The 12,500-nt window shown below is 42.1% G+C and overlaps 1 protein-coding gene across 10 annotated transcripts in view; it reads left to right on the top strand.

Moving 5' to 3' along the window:
- LOC123506341 overlaps window positions 1–12,500 on the top strand; it is an 85,898-nt gene that overhangs the window by 28,190 nt on the left and 45,208 nt on the right. For 6 of the 10 annotated variants that reach the window (XM_045258333.1, XM_045258335.1, XM_045258327.1 and 3 more), the window contains exon 1: window positions 7,021–7,185. The exons of 1 other annotated variant lie outside the window; for it this stretch is intronic. The gene's annotated coding sequence lies outside the window, so the exon portion shown is untranslated. 3 more of the 10 variants (XM_045258334.1, XM_045258331.1, XM_045258330.1) reach the window with 2 other exon arrangements.

Raw genomic sequence — 12,500 nt, 5'->3', positions numbered from 1 at the left:
CTTCTTCTTCTTCTTCTTCTTCTTCTTCTTGTTCTTCTTCTTCTTCTTCTTCTTCTTCTTCTTCTTCTTCTTCTTCTTCTTCTTCTTCTTCTTCTTCCTTCTCCTCTCTTCCTCTCCCTCTTCCTCTCCTCTCCTCTCCTCTCCCTCTCCTCTCCCTCTCTCCTCCTCCCTCCTCCTCCTCCTCCTCCTCCTCCTCCTCCTCCTCCTCCTCCTCCTCCTCCTCCTCCTCCTCCTCCTCCTCCTCCTCCTTTACTCTCTGGTGCAAGAATGATGAGACGTCTTACCAAAGAACGTGAACCACAAAGTTAGGCGCTGAGGCAAACGTAACCTTCTCACAACTTCCTGCTTTACTGCTGAGTTTCGTGCTCGTGTGTTGTGTACTCTGAGTTCTCAACGTCATGAATCTGCTGTAGTGCCTCGTATTCTGAAACGCTTTGCTCTCTCACCACGACTGTTTACAAAGGCCACAGACGATCAGCCGGATTCTCAAGACTGTTTCGCCTCTTGATAGTGTAGAAACCGTTAATCTGTCACTAGAATCATAAGAACACGCTTATAAACCAGTGTAGCTTCAACTTAAGTGTCCTGAATGCAGTGGAGGTGTGACGTAGAAGTGTTTCAGAATAATGTCGCTTTTGGTTGTCTTTTGGTGTTGTGAGATAGTGAGGGATGCGTTAGAGAAGTGTATAGTGGTAGCTTAGGATCATATGGATGGTCTATGGTTAGCACACGTTATGCAATGAATAGATAATAGGTAGGACAGTACAGAGAGCAGTAAGAGTAGTAGTAGAATGAAGGAAGTGAGGAATTAATGACTATATATAAAAATTTTATTGTACATCTTTTATTCAACAGTTTTCTCACATCAGGAGTATTTTCAAAGGCCACAGAGATGGTTAGTCGTGTTTTTATGTGTTTATCACGTTAACGATGCAGAATCCTTGTTAAACTCTTAAGTACTTGGACGCTTTTTCATGCTTATTCTGCTTACTATTTGGTGATATACAGCTTCAGAAACTCATGTGGTTGAAATAGTGAAGACTCTGGACATTTATCTTCTGATTTCCATAGACCCCTTCTAATGTAAATAAAATCATCTAATCACACCCAAAACTCATGGTAAAAATGCGTCCCAGTTCTGAATGGGTTAAACTCTCACTCGAATCATGAAAACGTCCTTGAAAATCCTCAACTACTTACTTCCACTAGAGCCCGTTAAAAAAGAATGGGAGATAAGACACCCAAATGTTTGAGAATGCAGTGTCTAGAGGAACAGAATGGCAGCTGAGAGATGGTGAGACACGGCAAACAGAACTAAACAGAAAGGATAAGACAAGTGACTGTACTCTCAAACTTGTCACCATTTCATCTCGGTAACTTATAAAACTCCTTTCTTGTGATATGCAGCTGTTCCCGATACTAAAAACAAGGCATGGAATCTTTAGAAACATCTATAAGGAAAAAGCTGGATTAGAAGAATAGATTGTGTAGTTCCTATCCTGTATGATACTCAGAGTCAAAGTCAAAGTTTATTTTAATTTTACAATGGTTATTCTGCATATGAAGATACAAAATAGTAATGACTTGAAATGAAATACAGCCTCAAAAGCTATTAGAGGTGGCTGTAGAACAAGAAGAAATGTCTCAGAGTGGTCAGTGGTTAAAGAAAGCCGTGCCAAATTGTAGTGAAAGGGTTAACTCGCTGTCGTAAAACCGTCAAGGTATTCAAGAGTGTCTCCGTTATTCTGGGGTTTGATTCAACAGTACTACGCCAATAAAGATAAAAAGAAAACGAGCATAGAAAAACCGGATTAAATTTTATGGCTTACGAAAAAAATGTAGTGAAAGGGTTAACGCGCTGTAGTGGAAGCTGTTAAGGTATTCAAGAGTGTTTCCGTCACTATGAGCTTTGATTCAACAGTACTGCACCCATAATGAAAAAAAAATGAACATAGAAAAACCGGATTAATTACTTTTATTGCCTTCGAAAAAAATATAATTCACAAGAATGCAAATAATCAGAATAAAGACCAAGGAATTTAGGTGCCTAGTGAACTGAAAGAGAAGGTCACCAGACGGAGATAAGTGGAGATTGTCCTACAGAATCACGGTGACTTGGTGATAATGATATGGGACATGTTGATGGAATTTTTTTTTTTTTTTTTCAGACAAAGGATCACATTATCAAACATTTCAGCGTGGATCTTGTCTTTCGTTAGCAGGTTTTGGCATGTCGTTGAAGTGATGTTAAGGAAGTGTTCTGTGCTACAATGCCAGTGGTACAGAAAGGGATCAGGAAAATTCCACTTGTCATCTTCTTGGTTCTTGGAATTGGTCCTTGAAAGTTGCCCATTCACTTTTAGGAGTCTTTTAGGATATTTGTATGTGAAAGTCCCCATTATTTTTTTTATGGAGTCTTTTAAGATATGTGTATGTGAAAGTTGCCCATTATTTTTTTTAGGAGTCTGTTAGGATACATGTGTGAAAGTTGCCCATTATTTTTTTAAGGAGTAAGTTGCCCATTATTTTTTTTAAGGAGTCTGCTAGTATACATGTGTGAAAGTTGCCCATTATTTTTTCTAAGGAGTCTGTTAGGATACATGTGTGAAAGTTGCCCATTATTTTTTCTAAGGAGTCTGTTAGGATATATGTGTGAAAGTTGCCCATTATTATTTTTAAGGAGTCTGTTAGGATACATCTGTGAAAGTTACCCATTATTTTTTTTAAGGAGTCTGTTAGGATACATCTGTGAAAGTTACCCATTATTCTTTTTTAAGGAATCTTTTTAGAATACGTGTACGTGAAAGTTGCCCATTATCTTTTAGGAGTCTTTTAAGATACGTGCATAATAAAAGAGAAGTTCGCTTGACATGTGGCTCCAAGGAAGATTCCTACAGGATAATAATAATAAAGAAAAGATGATCAGTTTAGTTTTTGAGATGTGCTGATAATCCTGTCCTGCAAACCTTAAGTCGTAGGAAGGAGACACAAGGAGAAAAACAACAAATAATGAAATAAACTGGAGAAGACTTCAATAATATAACTGTAAAATTGAAAAAAAAGAAGAGAATGAATAAAAATAGTCAAGTCGTATTGAAACAGACACAAAAGAAAAAAAAAGAACAGAATCAAGCAAAGTTCCAGAATTTAGTAGTAAAATAAGATAGAATAACATAAGATAGAGTAAATCGTAAATCAAGGAACACAACCCAAAGATTCACATGTGCGCAATTAGTGACGCTCCCGATCTGAGTGAAACATTGGAATCTGAGTGGAGAGGCGGAGAGATGGTGAGGCAGTGAAGTGGAGAGGCGGAGAGATGGTGAGGCAGTGAGGTGGAGAGGTAGAGAGATGGTGAGGCGAAGTGGAGAGGCGGTGAAGTGGTGAGGTGGTGAGGCGAGGTGGAGAGGTGAGGTCAGTGTGTTGAGGGCCAGTCTTGTGTCGAAGTACGGTCGGTCATCGCCTTCCTTTCTGTGTGACTACTTTTATCTTCCCATCTCCGTCTGGCGCCCCTCCCGATAAGATAAGGAACGTAATCTCACCAGTGCATGTCCTTACCTTTTGATTGTTATACTTGTCTGGTTTTTTTAAGGTGGTTTTTTATTTATTTTTTTTTTTTTGTAAGTGTTTAGTTTGGTGTGATTTCTTTCTTTCTGTTTTCTGTTTTAGTTTTGATGGTTAATGTAAAAGGCTGTTAACTCCTCCTCCTCCTCCTCCTCCTCCTCCTCCTCCTCCTCCTCCTCCTCCTCCTCCTTCTTCTTCTTCTTCTTCTTCTTCTTTTTCCATTCTGCATTCTATTTTTTTATGTTCATTTCATCTTTTGAGGTTATAACTGAAGGCTTTGTTCAAAATGCTATTGTCATCATCATCATCATCATCATCATCTCTCTCTCTCTCTCTCTCTCTCTCTCTCTCTCTCTCTCTCTCTCTCTCTCTCTCTCTCTCTCTCTCTCTCTCTCTCTCTCTCTCTCTCTCTCTCTCTCTCTCTCTCTCTCTCTCTCTCTCTCTCTCTAATTACGTCACAGATGGAGAAACACGCACAAATCCTCCTCCTCCTCCTCCTCCTCCTCCTCCTCCTCCTGCCAGTAAAGTAAATAATTATAGTATGTAGTTAAGAAAGATGAAGAAAAATTGTGTTCATTGCCAAAGAAATGAATGTTGTCACTACTACTACTACTACTACTACTACTACTACTACTACTACTACTACTACTACTACTACTACTACTACTACTACTACTACTACTACTACTACTACTACTACTACTACTACTACTACTACTACTACTACTACTACTACTACTTGTTGTTGTTGTTGTTGTTGTTGTTGTTGTTGTTGTTTCTCCTTCTTCTTCTTCTTCTTCTTCTTCTTCTTCTTCTTCTTCTTCTTCTTCTTCTTCTTCTTCTTCTTCTTCTTCTTCTTCTTCTTCTTCTTCTTCTTCTTCTTCTTCTTCTACTACAACAACTACTACTACTAGTTTTACGTGACAAGCCAGGGCAGTCACCTGTATCCTTAATAAAATGATAAGACATGATAGTGTGGCAGATTTCAGTAACGAGTTGTGTTGTGGGTTTACTCTGAGCCTGCTTCGTGTCTTTTCCACCTCATTGTATGTTAATCGCTCATTGTGTGGTAATGGCGGTGTTTGTTATTATCATGTGGTGTGTGGAATGATTGTTGGTGTTTGTGTTCTTGTTTCTTTTTATATGTTTTGTTTTGATATGCATAGTGAGTGGTCTGTTTGGTATTTGTTGTTGTTGTTGTTGTTTTTGTTGTTTTGTTTCTTTCTTCATCTTCATTTCTTCTTCTTCTTCTTCTTCTTCTTCTTCTTCTTCTTCTTCTTCTTCTTCTTCTTCTTCTTCTTCTTTTCTTTTTTTCTTCTTCTTCTTTCTCTTCTTCTTTTTCTTCGTATTATTATTATTATTATTATTATTATTATTATTATTATTATTATTATTATTATTGTTCTTGTTTTTGTTTTTGTTCCATCATCATCATCATCATCATCATCATCATCATCATCATCATCATCATCATCATCATCATCTTCTTCTTCTTCTTCTTCTTCTTCTTCTTCTTCTTCTTCTTCTTCTTCTTCTTCTTCTTCTTCTTCTTCTTCTTCTTCTTCATCTTCTTTCTAACACCACCACCATTACAGCGTAACAACATCCTCACGGTAAACTCTTGTCACATCTGCTTTCATGATGTTCCTCTCGTGATCAAACCTGTATATTACTGTGCACGGAGCGTCCTTCCAATCATGTACCCTCGCACTTTAAAATTTCATAAGCCAGGACGCCCCAACACACCAATCCACCTGTCATCTTGCACGTAGCTCCCACAAGGCACCGCGGTAAAGAAGGCGTGACGTGCGTGTGTGTATATCAGTCATTGGTTCTTGTATTGTCAGGGTGTTGTGGCATCGTGTGTGTGTGTGTGTGTGTGTGTGTGTGTGTGTGTGTGTGTGTGTGTGTGTGTGTGTGTGTTGGGAAGAACTTGTATGACTTCATTTTGCATGTGTAGGCGAGTCGACACAGACACTTGGTTATACAGTAATCGATATGCTGAGAGGTAAATTACAGGTAGATTACAAGCAACAATCTACTATTATTACTACTACTACTACTACTACTACTACTACTACTACTACTACTACTACTACTACTACTACTGCAGCAACTAAACTTCGCAAAAACAGATCACATTTCGCCGTTCTACCTCGCGTTTACCTTTTCTTCGTTCTGCGCACGTTTTCGTACCCAAGTTGTACCTTCCACATCGGCCACTCTGTAGATAAGGACGGACGGTGAGTAGAATGAACGTATTACCCTGACCTGCCCCCAAACCCGTTGATGAGGAGCCAGGCACGTTTAGTAGAAGGCAATGAGAAGTGGGGAGGTAAAGGCAGGTAGCAAAACATTGACCAGGTGCGAACAGGTGTTGAAATACAGGTGAAAGCGCAGGTAAGATGATAAGTCTTTTGCTACGTGTTATTTATGACTTCCTTTTCGTGTTTTTTAATAATATTTTTCTCTTGTCGAGTTCCCCGCGCGTGGAAAGAAAAATAACAGCGAGTGGGGTTATCAACAGGAAGTAATGGAGAGGAAGGCGTGGCGGTAAGCGGAGTGATCATCGTCTAAACAGTACAAACAGTTGCATAGCGGCAGGCGGGGAGTGGTGGAGGGCACAGTGGTGGTGAGGAGTAACTTCAAGCATTCTTCCGGGAGAGAGATGAATGGGAAAGGGCGGGGGAGTGTGGGGTCACTTCCCTCGCCGCCCTGAGGCGTGAGATACGCAGGATGACAGGGATCTTATCGTCAGGAAGTGTGAAAGTTCATCCCTAAATTGACGATCTCCGCTCCTTTCCTCTCCTTCCACTATCAGGAGAGAGAGAGAGAGAGAGAGAGAGAGAGAGAGAGAGAGAGAGTGTGTGTGTGGGGGTTCTTATACTGGTAGCAGCGGGTGGTGTGGTGGTGTGCACGGGAGGAGCGAGGCGGCGGCAAGGTGGTGGTGACGTCATGATCAGCTGATGGGGACCAGCTGATTGTGACACCTGCGCCCTGGCCCGCCAAGCCCCGCAGCGGAGCGGGGCAGGTGTACAGTATACACTTAAATGGATGCTGCCCCGCAATGGTGTGGCCGAGGGCTCGGACCCCATTGTTGCCTAGCAGTACCGTGCACGGGAGCCACGGGCGCGATCCATTGTGTCGCGAGGCGGCAGCGCTCACACGGCAGGTGGTGGGCTTCCAGGAGGCCGAAACCCGCCTCGCTCCGCCCCTTCAACTACTGCAGAGGCGGGGATAACATGAAGGGGTAGGGGCTCCTCTGAGGGTGTCCTTCGGTGGGGCACCGCAGAGGGGTCCGTCGAAGGGAGGACAAAGGGGAGGCGTTAGGCGCATCCACACTGTGGGCGCATCGGCGGGTGTGTGGCAACTGTCTGGGCGCTTCCCGCACCGGCCAGGCGGTCGGTGCCTCGCGATACCGCTTAGTTGCTCGTGGCTCGCGGGGTGAAGGTGAGCGTGTCTGTGTGGGTGCAGCGTCCACCCGCCTTCTGGTGTGGCTGACTGGTGCCCGAGTGTCCGTCCACGCCACGCCACCGGGACGGCACTTCTCAGGGCACCGCAGCGAAAACAGCCCGTCTGAGTGACAGGCAGTGAAGAGCGAACAGTAACAACAGTGCTATGGTTGGTGGTGAAAACGTTGTACTACATTGTGGTGACGATGTGTGTGTGTGTGTGTGTGTGTGTGTGTGTGTGTGTGTGTGTGTGTGATTGAGTGGAAGCGAAGTCTGTGAACTGGTAGTGAGGAGAAAGACGCGTGTGATAACCGCGTGATGATCTGTCAATCAGTCAGTCAGGTGTCATGCTGCGGGCGTCACATATCCAGTGATTATGGCTGAGCAGAAAAGCCAAACACCCCATCAGCCACGTCACGTTTCCTCCTCCGGCGACAACAGCTCACGGGGCACCGCAGCTCAGCACCACAACGAGAAATACCAGAGGAGCTCGTGAAGTGCAGTGAAAAGGAAGTGTCAAGGGTGTTTCATGGGGTGGTGCGTCTTGCCACAACCTTCAGTACGCTTTGTTGCCAAACAGTGAAGGGCCTTGCTGCCTGAGCCCCGCCCCCTCCTGGACCTTGCCGTGGCCTCGAACACCTGGACCTGATGGGCGTACCGATGAGGGCAAGACTTATAAGGTGCATGGTACTGAGCTAACATACGGCGGTGTTTTGTTTATGAAGGGTTCACGGAGGTGTGTGTGTGTGTGTGTGTGTGTGTGTGTGTGTGTGTGTGTGACGTCTAGTTATGCATTAAATACAACACTCGTTCATCTCACTAATCTCTAATACCAAGGACAGTATTGTTAGGCCATGATGTGGAACGTATTTGAGTTTTCAAGGACGTTTTCATGATTCTAGTGATGGTTTAACAAGGATTCTGCTTCATCACTAGGATAAACGCACATGGGAACGGGACTAGTACTCTGCGTGGCCTTTACAAATAGCCTGTGTGTGGGAATAAAGCGTTTCAGAATCTATTATACATTCATATAATATAACGCATTTTCTTTCTCAAGGCTTTCCACTCACTGATAACGTTCACTATTGTTTCGTCAGACTGTATGTACATTCACGCTCGCACTTAATGTTATTCTTACATGAAACCGCTGATCCACTCATATCTGATAACACACACACACACACACACACACCTTTTCAGTCGCGTAGTAACTGTTGAGTGTTGTTAGGATGACTAGCACCTCTCTCTCTCTCTCTCTCTCTCTCTCTCTCTCTCTCTCTCTCTCTCTCTCTCTCTCTCTCTCTCTCTCTCTCTCTCTCTCTCTCTCTCTCTCAGTATTTTTTTTACATGTTTTACATTTCATATGTCTTCTTCCACCTCATCTCTTCTTTAAGTCTATTCCTCCTCCTCCTCCTCCTCCTCCTCCTCCTCCTCCTCCTCCTCCTCCTCCTCCTCCTCCTCTTACTTCCGTGCATTAAAGTGGGAAGTTAGCAAAGAACTCTAGCTCTCATTTTTCCTCCTCATCCTCCTCCTCCTCCTCCTCCTCCTCCTCCTCCTCCTCCTCCTCCTCCTCTCAGTCAGTCGGTCGTCTTCTAGCTGGGTAGTGAGTAGCGTACGCTATTAAATTGAAGAGTGTTAATGCTGCATCCTGTCTCCTCCTCCCCTATCCTCTGTATTTCCGTTTTGATTGAATTGTTTCTCTCTCTCTCTCTCTCTCTCTCTCTCTCTCTCTCTCTCTCTCTCTCTCTCTCTCTCTCTCTCTCTCTTATCGGGCACGCAGGCACTTTTATCATCATGTCGATAAGGAGTATAGGAAGTTGTCAACACCGCTGCCCTCGCTGTCTGCCTATACGTCTTCCTACCAGTAAGGGTAATTTCTCTCTCTCTCTCTCTCTCTCTCTCTCTCTCTCTCTCTCTCTCTCTCTCTCTCTTTCATTACTCCAAATCGCGTCTCGTTAGATCTCACTTTCCTTCCCGATTATGAACTTGAGTCGAAGATGGAATGAAAAAATGCTTCCTTCCTTCCTTCCTTCCTCCTCCTCCTCCTCCTCCTCCTCCTCCTCCTCCTCCTCCTCCTCCTCCTCCTCCTTACAGAACATTACATTTCTTTTTCTTTTAAGGGAACTTCTTTTTATTTATGCAAAACTCGAGAGAGAGAGAGAGAGAGAGAGAGAGAGAGAGAGAGAGAGAGAGAGAGAGAGAGAGAGACTAACAGGTTTAAATGAGAGTATGGATAAGATTTTTAGTGGTGGGGGAGTTTTAAGTGGATGAGTGGACTGAGTGGTGAAGGAGTGGATTACTTGTTAGCATGGCCAGGGGATTGGATGACTGACTGACTGACTGGCTGACTGACTGACTGGTTGACTGGCTGGCTGAGGGAGTGTCCATGTTGCGTCTTGTTAGCTTGAGCACATCATACATTTTTTACTGTGGTTTTCTGTCTCTGCCGGTTGGCTTTGTTGCCGCGTGAATGTTTTGGAGGTAGACAGGCAGACACGTAGACAGGTAGATGCGAAATAGATAGGTAGATTTAAAGGTAGATTGCTGGAGGTAGATATGAGAGGACAGATAGATACAGGAAAATGCAGGGTAGATTCATATTTGTTGATGGTCAAGGAGATAGACACGTTAGGTTGGGTAAGTTAAGATAAGATTGATAAACAGATAGATAGGTAGGTAGATAGAAGGATGTATAGTCAGTCATTTAAGTTAATGTATATAGGTAGAAATCTCTCTCTCTCTCTCTCTCTCTCTCTCTCTCTCTCTCTCTCACCACGGTATCAATATCCTTAATGGGTGAAGCTATTGAGTCTGTAATTAAATTTGCGATGGTGAGGGGACGGTCCGGGACACAAACTCTTTCCCTTCCTCTCTATCCTCCCCTCCTACCCCTCCCCTCCCCAGCACAGCTACATCAGTTAGCTGGGCGCCAATTGAGTGGTTAGGATCCTTAAAGCTGTTACGTAATTAAGGTGTCGCTGTAATTCTTTATTCCTTTACGGTGGTTTAAGTCGTATGTCAAATGTAAAGCTGTGTGATGATAGTATTTAGGCTACGTATGCCTGCTTAACTCCTTCAGTACCGTGACGCGTTTCCATATTCGTTCTGCTTACTATTTGGTGATTCTATACAGCTTCAGAAACTCATGTGGGGGGATTGAAATAGTGAAGACTGCCCATTAATCTTCTGACCTCCATAGATGCTTCGTAATGTCAATGAAATGGTCTAATCGTACACAAATCACAAGATAAAGATGAGTTACAGGACTGAAATGGTTAATTACATTCATGTGTGTGTCTGATGATGCAGAATCCTTGTTACTGTCGCAAGAATCATGAAAACGTGGAAAAAGAGAGTCATTATATTCTGTTTAAAGTTTAGAATCGGTGTAAGTTAATCGTTGGAGTCACTAAATCACCGTTCAAACCCAAACACCTTCCAGAATCTCTTAAAGGTGTAAAGTCTATCTTGATCTATCGCTTGGGTTACGAAAAACTTTAATAACTTTCACCAAACACTGCTAAAGGGGCATAATAATGAAAACAACCTTGAAAGCCTTTATGTTTTCCTCCACGTGCAGAACCTACCATTATGTTCACGATAACTTTCACCAAGACCCTTAACCCCTTCAGTACTGGGATGCATTTGTATCTTGAGTTTTGGGTGTGATAAGACATTAGGACATTAGGAAAGGGTCTATGGAGGTCAGAAGATTAATGGCCAGATCATTCACTATATTAATTCCCTCTTAAGTTTCTGAAGCTGTAGAAAATCACCAAATAGTAAGCAGAATGAATATGAAAACATGTCATGGTACTGAAGAGGTTAAAGATTTTAGATCCTTAAAATATCGGTAGGAAAATAAAACCACTCTTGAAAACTGCAACAACTTTCACAATTAAACGTGCAGAGTCTTTTTAAACCATGACTAGAGTAAAGACAACCGTAGGGAACTTCAATAACCTTCACAGATGCTGGAATCTTAAAATATTGTTAGGAAATTAAACCACTCTTGAAAACAGCAATAACGTCCACAATTAACCCCATCAGTACCGTGACACATTTCCATATTAATTTTAGTTACTATTTGGTGACTCTATGCAGCTTTAAAAATAGTGACGACTGTGGTCATTAATCTTCTGACCTCCATAGATCCTTGCTACTGTCAATAAAATGGTCTAATCATACCCAAAACTCACGGTAAAAATGCGTCCCAGTACTGAAGGGGTTAAACGTGTAGAGCTTTCTTAAACCATCACTAGAGTAAAAAAACCCATTGGAAACCTCAATAACCTTCACTGAAACGTTGAAGAATGCTGTCCTTTGTTGAGTTTGATAAGATAGGTAGAAGGGAAGCATGAGATAACACCTTATTACTCAATGAGGGAAGTGTAGATGATAGCAAGATTTAAGAACTAAAATATCTAAAGGAATATAGTTCACATGAATCTCAAGAAATTACATTACCGTCACAAGTACAGACTGTGAGCAACAGGTGGCGCTAATCAATATGTTAGGTAAGGGTGCAGGTAAAAATATGCCAGGTAAGAACGTGCTAGATGAAAAATGCCAAGCTGTAGATAAAAACGGACAGGTGAAGAGGTGTTAGATAAGGGTGTAAGAAAATTGTACAAGAAAATAGTGTTGTTAAGGGCATAGGCAGGTAGAAATGTGAGATAAAAGTAAGGTGGACACTCGTAAACAGCACCAGGTGAGATATATATAAAAAAAGAACTAAACATGAAAAAAGTGCAAGATAAGGATGTAAGAAATTTTTCAAAGATATAGCCAGGTAGAAATGTGAAGGATAAGAACAAAACGAGTAAACAGTACCAGGTAAGGAGTAGGTAAGGACACGTACAGGTAGCAAGAATGTGTCGCTAGGTAAAGTGAGGGTGTGGATAAGTGAAGAGAAAACAATGTTAGATAAGAACGTGTGTATGTTTGGTAATGACGTGACTGGTAAAAATTAATCAAATTTCGATAGGATAGGTAGAAAAAAAAACTAAATCAGATTAGAATTAAGTGGTTTAGACATTTATATACAGAAGTCTCTTTACCCCTTCACATTCTTGACGCTTTTCCATATTCACTCTGGTTATTATTTGGTGAATTAATGCAGCTTCAGAAACTGATGTGGCGAGGGTGACATAGTGAAGACTCAGGCCATTAATATTCTGACCTCCTAATGTAAATAAAATCGTCTAATCATTTCCAAACTCAAGGCAAAAATGCGTCCCGGTGCAGACGTCCCTTATATAATCCTACAGCCAAGAAAGTAAAAATTAACTTATACATTGATTTTATTTGTGGAACTCAATTTTTACAGCTGTCTGAATGTTAGTAAAGGATGAGTCGAGCTGTTAAAGGGTTAATGAGGCTAACAGGGAATGAATTGGCGATAAAATAATAATTATCTGATGCACCTTTTGAAAATTGTTTACGGCGACGTAGATAAGAGAGATATGGAGCTAATAATAA

Source organism: Portunus trituberculatus, chromosome 19 (genome assembly GCF_017591435.1).
Source record: "Portunus trituberculatus isolate SZX2019 chromosome 19, ASM1759143v1, whole genome shotgun sequence".
NCBI classification, from domain to species: domain Eukaryota; kingdom Metazoa; phylum Arthropoda; class Malacostraca; order Decapoda; family Portunidae; genus Portunus; species Portunus trituberculatus.
The sequence above is the reverse complement of the archived record's forward strand: the minus strand, read 5'-3'. Positions and strand labels throughout refer to the sequence as shown.